The sequence below is a fragment of the Myotis myotis genome, unplaced genomic scaffold (genome assembly GCF_014108235.1).
Source record: "Myotis myotis isolate mMyoMyo1 unplaced genomic scaffold, mMyoMyo1.p scaffold_m19_p_6, whole genome shotgun sequence".
Lineage (NCBI taxonomy): Eukaryota > Metazoa > Chordata > Mammalia > Chiroptera > Vespertilionidae > Myotis > Myotis myotis.
In genome coordinates, this window is record NW_023416368.1 from 62,368,708 (window position 1) to 62,383,280 (window position 14,573).

At 36.4% G+C, this 14,573-nt stretch overlaps 1 protein-coding gene across 1 annotated transcript in view; it reads left to right on the forward strand.

The window, feature by feature from the left end:
- The first annotated feature begins 2,198 nt into the window (after window positions 1–2,198).
- The window catches only part of FSTL5 (follistatin like 5), a 602,839-nt gene continuing 590,464 nt past the window's right edge, over window positions 2,199–14,573 (forward strand). The window contains exon 1 of the mRNA XM_036315585.1: window positions 2,199–2,901. The gene's annotated coding sequence lies outside the window, so the exon portion shown is untranslated. The remainder of the gene's footprint in view (window positions 2,902–14,573) is intronic.

A 14,573-nucleotide genomic window follows, 5' to 3' on the forward strand; every position in this document is an offset into this window, starting at 1 on the left:
TGATTTGCATCTCTCAGATGATTAGTGACTTTGAGCATGTTTTCATATGGTTTTTGGCCTTCTGTATGTTCTCTTTTGACAAATGTCTATTTAGGTCCTTTGCCCCTTTTTTTGATTGGATTGTTTATCTTCTTTTTTTTTTAAGCTGTATTAGTTCCCCTATTTTCTTTGTCTTTTTTTTTTTTCATCTCTCTCTCTCTTAGAGATGAGAAAATGTTTTTTTTTGTTTTTTTAAATTTCCATATTTGAAGCATAGTTTTGTTCTCAGTTTCATCCCCTTAGGCTTTTGAATAATATTATGCCTGCTTTAATTGAATCCATAGCCCCAAACAATATGATCACTGAAGTGAACTGCATATTGGTGTCTACTAAACAACGTCTGACACAGACTTTGGTAGAATTTTATAAGAATTTTTGTAACACACTCTATATATTTCTACCTTGAACTTTTAAGTCTTTGCTGACATTCTGGCATGTTGTCATTAAGCAGAACAAAAGATGCCATGTGACATTTCCAAAAGAAGCATAAGATAATGTGCTTTGATCAGCCTAAGTACAGGTTATACAGTTGGCTCTATTGTTATTGTAACTGCAGAAGGACTGTCTGCCTCTAAAAGTCAGTTTTCATGCCCTACCCTGGTGTCTGAAATCAGTATTAGAATCACTTGGGGAATTGAGGAGCTTTTAGAATGTCTCTGTGTGTGTACATTTATGTAATAAGCAGAGCAGAAAGGCATGGCACTTATCATTTACACATTTACATAAAATCAATAGTTGTCAGAGAAAATCAAACATTGCAAATTACCTGGATGTAATATGGCCTAGACATGTTGGAGTGATGTACCCAGAAAATTTAATATTTGGGAAAGAAATGGACAAATTCTATAAGAAAGCTGAAAGGTTTATGTAGAAAATTAATGTAATGCAGAGAAGAGAAAATTCCCTCAAAAGCAAAAATACTTCCCACACTCAATTTTGCTCCTATTTAAGTGAATCTTAAGAAAAAAATTGGATATATATGCCCACAAAGCAGATCTGCTTCCTTAAACAATTTCTTGAACACTGCAGAACATCCAATTTATTAATTATTTTCCTCACAGGAAAAATAAACAAGTGTATTCATTTCAACAGAGTCCCTGAAAACTCATGAGTAGATCCAGTGCAAAATTATATTACTCTCCAGGAATATAGCACCTATCAGTATGTATGCATTTTGGTGGAAAACAATGTTTTGAATGCTATAAAAATTCTTGAATAAACTTTTTAATGAAAGAAGTTTTAACCAATTTGGTAAAATTTAGGCTTAATTTTAATTGCCCCCCCCCTTTTTTTATACAAGTAAGTCCTGATGGCTGTAGGTGGGACATGGGGATATGTGAATAATAAGCCTTTTGGATAGTTGGCCAGTTCAGTTCGCTGTTTGTTTACAAGTTCAAGCAGTCAGGAAAGCAGTCAGGAATCGGCTGGCATGGCATCCCCTCTTTCTTTGCTGTCAAGGCCCTTCAAGCCTCACTGGGATAAGAAACCTCACATATACTGAAAGGATTGCTAAAGGCTATGAAATGCTTCCGGCATACCCCATCTTTCATAGAACAATTTGATATATTAGACCCACTAAATATTGCATAACCGTCAGGATTTTGGCAGTGGAAGGGGAAGCTGAGAACTTTCACTGTTTTCATCACTAAATGATTTTTATTTTTAACCCTGTAATCTCCAACTCCATTTAGCTGGACGATACAGTTAAACCATGAGAATAAGGAGGGAGAGTGCTGACATTTTACAGGAAAATACATGAAGTCTGATCTATGTTATGCAGCCCTCATAGCAAACACTAAGAGAAGATTCTGTTTACGAATGATGATAAGCACTGCCAGCTTTCTCATTTTCTCCTGGTGCTCAAAGCATGTTTTTCTCCAGAACAAGTTTCTGCTGCAGCGACTCCCTCTAGCAGTTCCGTGAACCGAGGAAAAGGGAACGGAACACCAAACACATCCTTCCCAGTAAACAAATGGAGGGAAAAGCAGGAAAGTTTGACCACGAAGATCAAAAGGATCAGGGAACTGTTTTGGAGTGGCTGAACAGATTCATTCTGTTCCCCAGTGGCTTCCCACCCCCCGCCCAGCCTCTCCTCTCCCAGCGGCACCGCCTCCTCCCTCCTCGCGTCTTCCTACGGGAGCTGCTGTGCCCGCGGAGGGCTTCGGATGCTCGGACCGGCAGTCCCAGGGAAAGCAGAGGCTGTTGCGACACCGAGAGCATTCAGTTTCTTCAGGACTGCTTGTGAATGGCGCGTGAGGTCCAATGATGCCCACGCTGATCAGAAGTCTGGAATTTCTCGCCCGGAATGCCTCAGCTGACCCCAGCAGAAGCCAAGTCACAGGGGTGGCCCCGCACATCTCCGTGAGTTGATATGCAAAATAGTTACGTCAGCTGTGGGGGCGGGGCACCCCCGGTTGAGTGGCAGCAGCTCTTGCTTAGGGAGGAGGTGCTAGAATCAGCCTGGTTCAGTGACTGAGACAAACCTGGAGGTGAGAGGAACTGGTGCTGTCCGCTGTGCTGTGGGTGCTGAACCTGGGAAGGGAGCAGAACAGTTGCTCAGGCATCTCGAGGCAACGCCCTCTTGCACCCTCTGTGCCCTGCCGGACCGCTTCGCCAGCAGGACTATATCAACTTGACAAAGGAGTGTGGTAGCGGACGTGGGAGAGAGTCCTCTCTTTGCCACCTGGGCGCTCATTCAGGCGTGACTTTGGAGATTTCTATAGTTTTAGACCAAACTATTTTCATCTTTTCCCAGCTAAGAGGATCTTTTTAGTTTTTTTTAATTATTATTTTTATTGTGATTTCTATTTCCACACCTTTTAGGGATCTTTCTGGGAGACTTTTTTTGACTGTTAAAATAAGGTAAGAAAAATATTGTTATAAATTATTATAAAGGGGGGGGGGTTCAGACTGCCATACAAAATTTAAAAGCAAGTTACGATTATTTTTATAATTTGAAATGGTACTTTTGGCAATCATTGCAATAATTATTTAAATGATTTTTATCATTATTATTAAAAGAACATCTATTGGTAATTATGCACTGGATTCTAGAGGGGAAATTGAGGGCTTTGCTTTTTGTGTGAAGTTAATGTCATCATGTTACATCCTGCTTTATAAATATAAACATTTGTAGAGCAACACTTCCAGCATGGCTCAAGGAGCAGGAACAATTCAATGCAAGCCCCCAACTATGCTAATAAATTACAGTAAATAAATCAACCAACAAGTTGTTTAAAACAAATGTATTCTTAAAGACATATGTGAGTGGACTAATTTCTGATTTATTAACATTACCTCTGGTATCTAAAGCATAGATTACAAAGTGCAGAGCTCTCTTAACATGTTTGGAGGGGAGGTGCTAGGAATAGGAGCATTTATACCATGCTGGGTTTATTTAGATGTATTGTTATGCAGCAGATCCAAATAAAACTTGTGAAACTCAGTCTCTGAAAATTCTATACCCCAAGGTCATGTGCATTTCCAAGTTGGGAGCTGTTTGTTCTGCTGTTGACTAGTAAATGTCATCCCCTCCCACCCCCTCAGGTTAGAGTTGGATGTAAATGGGAAGCTCTGATTTAATAATACAGTTTTAGCTTGTATTATAGTTGCTATTGCTGTTGGTAATTGAATGGAACTCAGAAGTGTGGGTTGAGAAAATGTCTCGCTATTTCAGCAATGTTTAACCTCTTGCATGCTTAACAGAGAGCTTTTCTCTACTTAGATGATTTTCTTTTGAAGCTATTTTCCTTTTGTCAATTGGCAGTGTGTTTTGAGTGTGTTTGGAGAAAGAATTCAGTGCAGAAAACCACCAAATAGTACTTCTCACAGTGAATGATTATTAAATAATAGAAGTTAGCTGGTGCTGTTTGTTTTTCATTACTGTTCAGACTTTGAAACACATGATGGCTTGTTTGATAGATAGAATTATGATCTTTCATTTATGACATTTAGTGACATCAGATTAAGTGTAAATGATGGCTGGGAAATGATTGGAGTAGGGGTTTCTTTGCGTTTCATGGGAGAGAGTTCACGTTGCAACCAGTGTGCTATATTTATAGGAATGGGTAAAATAAAAGCTGTTGCAGAGTTAGTAATTATTGCCTAACTGACGAAGGCAGTTTCAGCAATTAAAGATTACACTGAGCTTAAGTATTTTTATATTTTTAATTATAAAAATTTCTACTCTAGTTGCATTATACTTACAGGGATGAACTTTAGCTTTAGAGTTTATAATTTAAAATAATTCCTCTGGGTAGAGATTTTTTTATTTTATTTACAGCACAGTCCTACACAAGAGTGATTTTTACAAGGAATGAATATTATTGCAAACACTAGAGGTCAAATGTAAATCCCTTAAAGGTTTTTCATGTTTTGCCCTAAGCAGATGTTCTTTGTAGGATTTATGCCAGTCATGGGATCTTACATTAAATATTGCTACAAATTTTTAAAAACAGGGCAGGTAGAGGAGCAAAGCAGAGTATGTGAAACACTGAGCCATGAAGCTGATACCAAACAGACTTCTATAAATTTATGTAGCATTATTCTTCTGTACATTTTTCATTTTGTCTTTAAAACTAATTATCTTGGTATATATATATTTAGACTGTGGAATTTCAAACAGAATCGTGGCTTCTTTTAATTTTAGTTTTATTTTCTTATATTGAAACATCAACATATATTTTACTTTGTAACTTACTTGAAAGGCAGTAACACACACACAAACACACACACACACACACACACACACACACACACACACACACTATATTCACCCAACTGTATGAGTATCTCATTGACTTCTTTTTGCATAAAGTTTTCCAAGATGTATGTCTTTGTTTGAGTATGAATGGTTATCTTGAACAACCAATACCTGGAATTCTTTCAGATGAAGTTTCATATTGTCAGAGTTTGATGCTTAAATGCTGAAAACAAAATATTTGACTGGCAATAATGAAATCAGCCAAAGGTAGATTCAATTAAATTGATTTTTTTAAACATATTTGGCCTTTGTATCTTATTTCTGAAGAGATAAAATTAGTTTACCATAATTAGCCCAAATTTAGCATATAGGAAATACTATTTGGAAACAGCATATGATTCCTACTGTAAACAAATAAAATTACTATCTTTGAAGACACCTATGAAATATATTCAAATATGGCCCTTCATTAGTTCTTTGTGCCACAAAAATGACCATGTTTTGGTGTTATATAAGCTGTCCATGTAAAATTCAAAGGAATGTTCAATCCAGTAATGGATAGCCTGCTAAAGCACTAATTCATTTCCTTACATAGGCACTGCAAGTGTATATAACACTTTTTACTTCAAGATGATGAACTTTTACAAAGTGCATAGAAAAATTACTGAAATAATTCAGTTATGTTATATGACATGCTCAAGTTGTATTTCTTAGTGGTTTCTCAGTTTCTTAAAGCACATTGAGCTAGACAAAAGTAAAATTAAAAAGTATGGCTGGACAGATGTCTTTCTTTCTTACAAATAAGATAACTGTGTTTGGTGGGATTTAATCTAAAGTTGAAACAGTTTGGGTTATAAGTTATCAAGGCTACATATTTATTTCTTTTTTATGTACTAACATGTTCAATAGAGAAATACAGAAAATAATAATATGCCTAAAATATGCTAAAAAGTTTGAGTGAATTGACTTTTTAAAAGTAACATTAAATTACATTCAGGAAATTATGCAAATAATAGTTTATTGACAATTTTCTTTCCTTAATGCTCATTTATCAATGCGACCAAAGACCCTGAATAGTAGGTTCCTATTCGTCGTTCATATTTGATCAAAATCACCATACTAACTTTAATATGTTTATTACTTAATATATTACCAAGTTCAAAAGACCCTTATGAATAAATAGGCTAGAAAAAAGTACTTCCTGTTGTTAATATCATTGTAATAGCTCTTTGAACAATTATCCTTTGCCAAACAGACTTAATCACTTCTGCTTCAACACCTCCACTGTCCTTTGGGTATAGTCTACTTGAGGTGAGCTGTAGAATCCCTAGTGGAATATCCTAACTTTTCCATCAAATAGGTCACCACAACAAAACAATTAATCCCTTTGAGCTTTAATCACCTTGATATCAAGGAAGTTAATATTATTGTAATGGATGAGATAGTGTTTCTGGTAAATTCAGAATTCCAGGATTCCAATGGGTTTTCTGAAAGAGGAATTAAACAATAGTATAAGCATGAAAGTGTATGCATGTGTGAGTATAATTTTGGTAGATTCTCCTCTACCAATAACATGCAATGAGAATGATGTGGAATATTAAGTTCAACAATAGCTGCTTAATATAACAATAATTTACATAATAAGCTATATTATATACATTTTAGTAGCAAGTATGTCATCAAATTATTGTTATTTTTTATTTAGGCTAGTATGCTTGAGCATGCACAATTTTTTGACATGAAAGTATCATTCAGGAGCTCTCATGCTGATTGACAAGGGAAGGGGCAATTAGAAATGAAAATTTGCCAGGAATTAGAAAGAAAATAGATGTGTACATAACAAAGAGTTTAGAGTGCTACACTGATTCTGAGAAAATATGAATTCTGAAAGTTATTCTCTAAAAAAGACATTTCAGGTTTACTTCCTACTCCTTTTTGGGTAATAAGCCATATAACTTCTAAGGGACAAAGCCTGGATATTTCTACACCTAAAACATTTTTATTTCGAAGAACAGCTTAACTCTGAACTCTCTTTATTTAAAACCAAGTAATTAATATTAATTTAATGTGAGTTTTGATATCAAATTATGTAAATCTCTAAAGCAAAGTGGTTGCTCAGTGAGTTCATTTGAATGTCAATACAGAGAATATTTTTCCAACTCATAACTAGTTCTTAGCATTGCCAGCAATTCTCAAGCACAATGCAAAAGATTTGAAAATACTTTTTAATTAAGTTTTATTTATATATGTTCATTGTAATTGACAGTTAAGAGAAAGTTACTTTAGTGATATATTTTCTCTGTGTATCACCAAGGTAGTAATTAAAATATTCGTACAATAGCAATTAAAACATACAAACCTGAACTATGTTCCCCAAAGATGATGATGAAATGGAAGTAATTTACCTTACATGGTTGGACCACTTCTGCGGAACACATTAGATAGTGTTTTAATGACCACCAGGGACTTATTTTTCCTAATTTCTAAAACCCCAAAAGTGAAGGTTCTTGCTCTCATGCAGAGACAAATGCCCCCTTGCACTCTATGGTAATGTGGCCCTTTTTCTCAAAGCCACCATAATTGCTGTGACCTTGGTGTCAACCAGACTCTGCACTGCCTCATTGAGGTTTCAGAAGGTGGTCCCATTGAACTTTCTAAAGAAAGAGAGTCAGTGCGTTGTTACTATTAAACACGTTTGAGGTTTCATGATAGAATACCATAGATATTTAAGCATAAGGTCTTTGAGTGTTGATTTGCTTATACATTTAAGACGAGGAAGAAGACAGAAAAAAATCCCATCCAAAGTAATACTATTTATTCATATTAGGCCATATCATCCATATTAAGTCATTTAACATTTACATAACCATGTAAAATTAATATTATCTTCATTTTAGATATAAGAAAACAGAAACTCGGATCAAAGCTCTCCACCTCTCTAGCCCATGGTCACACAACCAGGAATAGGTGAATTAATCAATTAAACCAAGTTCAATCCTCTTTAACCTACACTGCTCTAGAACCTCTGTTTAGGTCAAATAGTCAATTGTGTGTGTCTTAAAACTTTATTTTTGGTGATACTATTTTTACTAAATGTGAATATTCCCAAATATTTTCCTTAATTACTGTTGTATTAAAATTATTTAATAGCATATATTCTTTAGAGTGCATAATTCCAAAGTTTTAAGACATTTTTCCACTCTAGAAGGTTTGGCTTAGTGGATAGAGCATAGACCTGCAGACTGATGGGTCCTGAGTTCAATTCAGGTCAAGGGCGCATATCTCGGTTTGCCAGTTTTCGAGCCCCAGTCCTGGTTGGGGCACGTTCAGGAGGCAACCAATCAATGAGTCTCTCTCACATCAATGTTCCTCTCTCTACTCGGGTGAGGAGTAACAAAAAAAGGAGAAAAAGTTTTTCCTCCGTATTTAATGTTAGAGAGGTGTTATTTTATTTGATCTCATAGGCCAGCGGTTCTCAACCTGTGGGTCGCGACCCACATGGGGGTTGAACGACCCTTTCACAGGAGTCGCATAAGACCATCGGAAAACACATATATAATTACATACTGTTTTTGTGATTAATTACTGTGCTTTAATTATGTTCAATTTGTAACAATGAAATTGCAGATCACCACAACATGAGGAACTGTACTAAAGGGTCGTGGCATTAGGAAGGTTGAGAACCATTGTCATAGGCTATTCAAAATATTAGCAACAGACAATATTTATTTTTGTATTTCAAATAGAATGAAAAACAATATAATAGAGTAGTTAAAGTGTCTTAAGAGTTTTATGTGTTTGTTTTCGTATAGTATTTAGTCTGAGTAGAATAGGTGAGCCCTGGTGGCAGTAATTATAACAGCTTCTGGGTGAGCCACAGAGTTGCATCACATCCCCTAGTGAATCCTCATTATCCAAGTTTTGGGTTGTCCTTATTAAATGGATCCCAAAGGACATAGAAAAGTTTGATTTGTGGAGAAAGTTTATAGGGCTTTTATTAACAGGGTGTAACCCCTAAATGTATATGCACTTTGAATGATTATAAAGTCAGCTTTTATTGACATACAGTTTATTGTGATAATTGAGTTATCAGCTGTTAAAATGTATACTCATTTTTGGGACACCGTATATTTTACATTTTGCTTAGCAATACCCTGTTTTTACTTTTGAAATGAGCTCTGATATAAACATTTTTTATTGAATTTATTGTGGTGACACTGGTTAACAGTTATATAGGTTTCAGGTGAACAGTTCTACAACACATCATCTATATTGTGTATTGACTACCCCAAGTCATTTCCTTCCGTCACCATGTATCCCCTCTAGACCCTCCTCCAACTCCTGTGACCCCTTTCATCCCCAGCAAGCACCTCACTGTTGTCTTTGTCTATGAGTTTGAGTTTTTTCCTCTCTTTTTTTCTTTTTTACAATATATTTTTCTGATATATCTCCTATGGCAAGGGGAACAAAAGGAAAAATAAACAAATGGGACTACATCAAACTAAAAAGCTTCTGCACAGCAAAAGAAACCATCAACAAAATGAAAAGGGAACTCACTGTATGGGAAAGCATATTATTCACCAATGATACATCTAAGAAGGTGTTAATATCCAAAATTTACAAAGAACTTATAAAAACGACATAAAAAAATCGCAACAAACAATCCAATTAAAAAACGGGCAAAGGACCTAAGCAGACACTTCTCCAAAGTGGTATAAACATTTTTAATCTTGAATTTTCTGCACCACTTCGTATACATTTTATTTAACTCAGAGTTCCTCATTCTCTGTGGAGCCCTGCAGGAAGTCCGTTCACTCCAACAGCTACAATTACTCTCTCTTCACGGATATCTTCTAATTCTATAGCTCTGGCCCAGAGTTGAACTCCATTAATGTATTTACAAAGGCCTGCTAGACATTTTAACTCTGATTTGATGGTGATAGCACAAACTCCATGAATTCATCTTATCCCTGACATGGCCCCCAATTCTAATTTTTCTGCCCATCATTTTATGACACACTCTTTTTTATATACCCAGGTCTAAAAATTCATAGCTGTTTGAAACCTACATTATGCTTACTATACTATATATAATGATTCCCAAAGCTCTGAAATTCATCCCTTTATAATGTTGCTTTAGCTAATTCGTTATTTCTATACTCTTCTCCTATAAGTTTACCTTGACTCACACTGTTCTAGCTCAGCCAGAATTATTTCCACATTCTCTACATTGATCTCCCTAGCTCTTGTTTCTTCTGCTGTAATAATAAATGATAATAATAGCCACTAAAGTTTTGATGATTCATAATATGCCATGAAAGGTGTTCAGTATGTATAAACATTATTTTGTTTTATTTGCACAGCACCTTAGGAGGTTGAGAGACCAAATCTTAAAAGAGTTATGTTGCCCACAGAGCTGGGACTCAGACCAAGCTCTTTCTGAAACCAGCTGCATGATCATAATTATTATGCTCTGCTGATACAGACTTCGAACCTCTTGTAAATTCCTCTTGATTAAAGTAAGCTTTCAAATGTCACTGTGTTCAGAAGTCATCAGTGGCTCTTTAATTTTTACTGTAAGTTGAAATTCTCTGCTTGTTCTTAAGATCATTCTAATTGATCCTACACCTTGCAAATAATCAATCTGATTTTTAAATTTCTCATTTGTGCAATGCACAAAAGTAAAACACAGATGGGTCAAAATATTAAGTCTGATTCGTCCTTTCTATACAAACACAATGCCCTATCTGAACTGTCATGTCTGCAAGAATTCGGCCTACACTCCACTCCTCTGTGTCCCGCCATGTTTTCTCATAGTATAAGATCACAATGTGCTCATATGTACTTTTCAGAGTCTATACTTTTGTTTCAGTAAATGGCATGTCAGTGTCATTGTGGACATCACTAAAATGTCCATTCTTTACAATGTGTCTATTTCTTTTTTATTATTGCATAAGAATCAATGTAATTTTAGTGGCTTAAACATTTGTTAGCTCATAATTTTCATGGATCAGAAGTCTGGATACAGATTAGCTAGGTCCTCTGCTCAGGATCTCACATCAGTTTTCAGCCAGCGCTGGGATCTTCTTTGAGACTCAAGGTCCTCCAAGATCACTGGCTTTTGGCAGGATGTCTTTCTTTGCAGCCCAGAATTCATGGAAGAATGTTTCTTCAAGGTCAGATAATAATCTCACTGACTCCTTCAGTTTCTGACTTCTAGATCAGCCTCTGAAAGACTCACCTCATTAGGTCAAGTCCAGTTCTGATAAGCTCCTTTTGAGTGTACTTAAAGTCAACTGATTTGGAACCTTAATTATATCCTAAAATCTCTCCTCTTTATTATACAACATTACATAACCACAAGAGCAAGATTACATCACCTAGTAATATTCTACTGGTCAAAAGAAAGTTAAAGGGTCTGCCTACAGATAAGGTAAGTGTGGGTCACTGAGATTCATGTTAGAATTCTGCCTGCATACCTGGTTCAAATTCTACTTGAACCTCAGAGTCTGTCTTCACTGCTGTAGTGCCAATGAACTCATTTCTTTCCTCTGTAGCATTAATGACCTGAACTATGCAGTGGACAATCTGGATTTTTAAAAATGTGTCTTAGGCTGTTTTTCCTAATTAATCTTAAACTCCTTTTAAAGGAAAAGGCCTAGGAATTCCTTTCTTGCATACAAAACTTTGTGATTTAGAATTTATTCACATAAATATTATTTAATTCTCATTGAAGTTTATTATTATTTTTTGTTTGCTTCTATCATGCAGTGTTTTATACATGTAAGAATTTAGTAGATATGTGCTTGTGGATTGATAAATGTTTCTAGATTTTTGATTTTGTTAATTTATTCAGATTTTACATTTTTTTTGGTTTCTGACTAATTGCAAACCATGCAAAGGAATTTTATTATCTTACTAGTGGCCCAGTGCATGAAATTTGTGCACATTAAAAGGGAATTAATTAGAGGAAATATTTTAATATTGCTATTTGCCCTTTCTCTATAATAGAAATGTCAGAGATGAAAGAAAATTAGTAAAATCTATATGAAAATCTACCTCCTGACAGAGTGTGGGGTGTGCTGCAGGATCCAGAGTCAAGTCCCGTCCACCTGCGCGTGCCTTGAAATCACACGAGACCCAGGCCTGGCCGGCCCTACCACCTTTGGGGGAGATCCAGACCTGGGTGGCCCCACCCCCGTCAAGCCCTGCCATGTGGGGGGCACAGCCTCATTTCCCCTGGCCCGGTGCTGTGATGGGGGGGTGTGGTCTCAAGTCCCCCAGCCTGGGGTGGAGGTGCGGCCTGAGGTCCCCCGTCAAGCCCCACCGGGTGGGGGGTGCAGCCTCAGATCTCCTGCCCCAGCGCCACACATCCTCAGGGCCCTGTTGATCACTCATTACGGCTTGTTATAGGAACCCGGCTTCTGCTGTGGGTGCAGCCATCTTGTGTTACGGGAACCCAGCATCTACTGTGGGTACAGCCATCTTGTGATGGTGTTAGGGTTAATTTGCATATCACCTCTTTATTATATAGGAGGATTTCATGCAACATAGAATATTTTCATGCAAATCAGGAATTTATATTTAATGTTATGCTTTATAAATGAAGTTATACAGAAGGTGACATGTTACTTATTTTTACTATTTAGAAAGCACATGAAATTTATTTTATATTTACTTTGAAAGAAAAACTTCACATTTTAAAAGAATGTCATCTTCAAAAGATTACATATATAACATTAATAATTTTGTTCTTGTTTATTTAAAACCTGAAAAACTTAACAAATGTATAAATTAAAATTTTCATTTTAATGAACAATATTTAAAATTATTAAGTTCTTATTTATTATAAAATAGAGTATTAATTCAATAAGTATTAAGTACCTTCTATGCTGCAGGTGCCCTATTAAGTGATGGGGGTTGAGCAGTAATTATAGACAACGTTACCTCTCTATTCTTTTTGTGTGAAAAGATAGACAATAAACAATAAATAAAGCAAAGGGTAATGTCTGACATTGATATGTGTTATGAGGAAAAGTAGAACAGGTAAAAAATTACTAAAGGATAAGAGTGCTACTAAAGAGTCAGGTTATGCCCTGGCAGGTTTGGCTCAGTGGATAGAGCGTCAGCCTGTAGACTCAAGGGTCCCAGGTTCGATTTTGGTCAAGGACATGTACCTTGGTTGCAGGCACATACTCAGTGGGGAGTGTGCAGGAGGCAGTTGATCCATGTTTCTCTCTCATCGATGTTTCTGACTCTCTATCATTCTCCCTTCCTTTCTGTAAAAAATCAATAAAATATATTTTTTTTAAAAAAGAAGGAGCAATATTAAATTCAGTATCCAAAATGAAGAATTTAAAAAAAAAAAGAGTCAGATTATCTTAGGTGCCAACTTTGTTATTCTGAAGGACCCATTAAGTAATTTCTGATAAGTTAACATTACTTATGGCTATTGAGAATAATGCTGCAATAAACATGGGAATGAAAATATCTTTTTGAGATTCTGTCTCGATTCTTTTAGATATATAGCCAGAAGTGGGATTGATTGGTCATACAGTAGTTTTCTTTGTATTTTTTTAAGGAACATTCATACTGTTTTCTATAGTGACTGTATCAATTTACATTTTTATCAACACAGCACTAGGGATCCAATTTTCCTACATTCTCAGCAACACATTATCTTTTTTTGTAAGGATAGCCATCCTCACAGGTGCGAGGTAACATCTCAGTGTGATTTTGCTTTGCATTTCACTTATGATTTGTAATGTTGAGCAACTTTTCATATACCTCTTGGCCATCTGTATGTGTTGTTTAGAGTAATTTTCTTGGTTTTTAAATTTAATTATTGGCAAAAATGGAAAGGCTTCCATCATGACAAAAGATGATTAGTTGTGATTTTCTCATAAAAGAATATTAGCTTCCCTCTTTTATTTTTTATTTTTATTTATTTATTTATTTTTTAATATATTTTATTGATTTTTTACAGAGAGGAAGGGATAGAGATAGAGAGTTAGAAACATCGATGAGAGAGAAACATTGACCAGCTGCATCCTGCACATCTCCCACTGGGGATGTGCCCACAACCAAGGTACATGCCCTTGACCGGAATCAAACCTGGGACCTTTCAGCCCGCAGGCCGACGCTCTATCCACTGAGCCAAACCGGTTTCGGCATAGCTTCCCTCTTTTAAAAAAATATATTTTGTTGCCCTAGCCCAGTGGTTGGCAAACTGCAGCTCACAAGCCACATGCGACTCTTTGTCCCCTTGAGTGTGGCTCTTCCACAAAATACCACGTGTGGGTGTGCATGTACAGTCCGGTTGAAACTTTGTGGCCCATGAGCAGAAGTCGGTATTTTGTGGAAGAGCCACACTAAAGGGGCCAAAGAGCCGCATGTGGCTCGTGAGCCACAGTTTGCCGACCACTGCTAGCTGGTTTGGCTCAGTGGATAGAGCGTCAGCCTGTGTACTGAAGGGTCACGGGTTTGATTCTGGTGAAGGACACATGCCTGGGTTGTGGGCTCAATCCCCAGTGGGAAGTGTGCAGGAGGCAGCGGATCAATGATTCTCTCTCATTATTGATGTTTCGATCTCTCTCTGCCTTTCCCTTCCTGTCTGAAATCAATAAAAATATATTTTATCTATCTATCTATCTATCTATCTATCTATCTATCTATCTATCTATCATCTACATATATATATATATAATTGATTTCAGAGAGGAAGGGAGACAGAGAGAGAGATAGAAACATCAATGATGAGAGGGAATCACTGATTGGCTGTCTCATGCATGCCCCACACTGGGGATCAAGCCCATAACCTAGGCCCTGACCA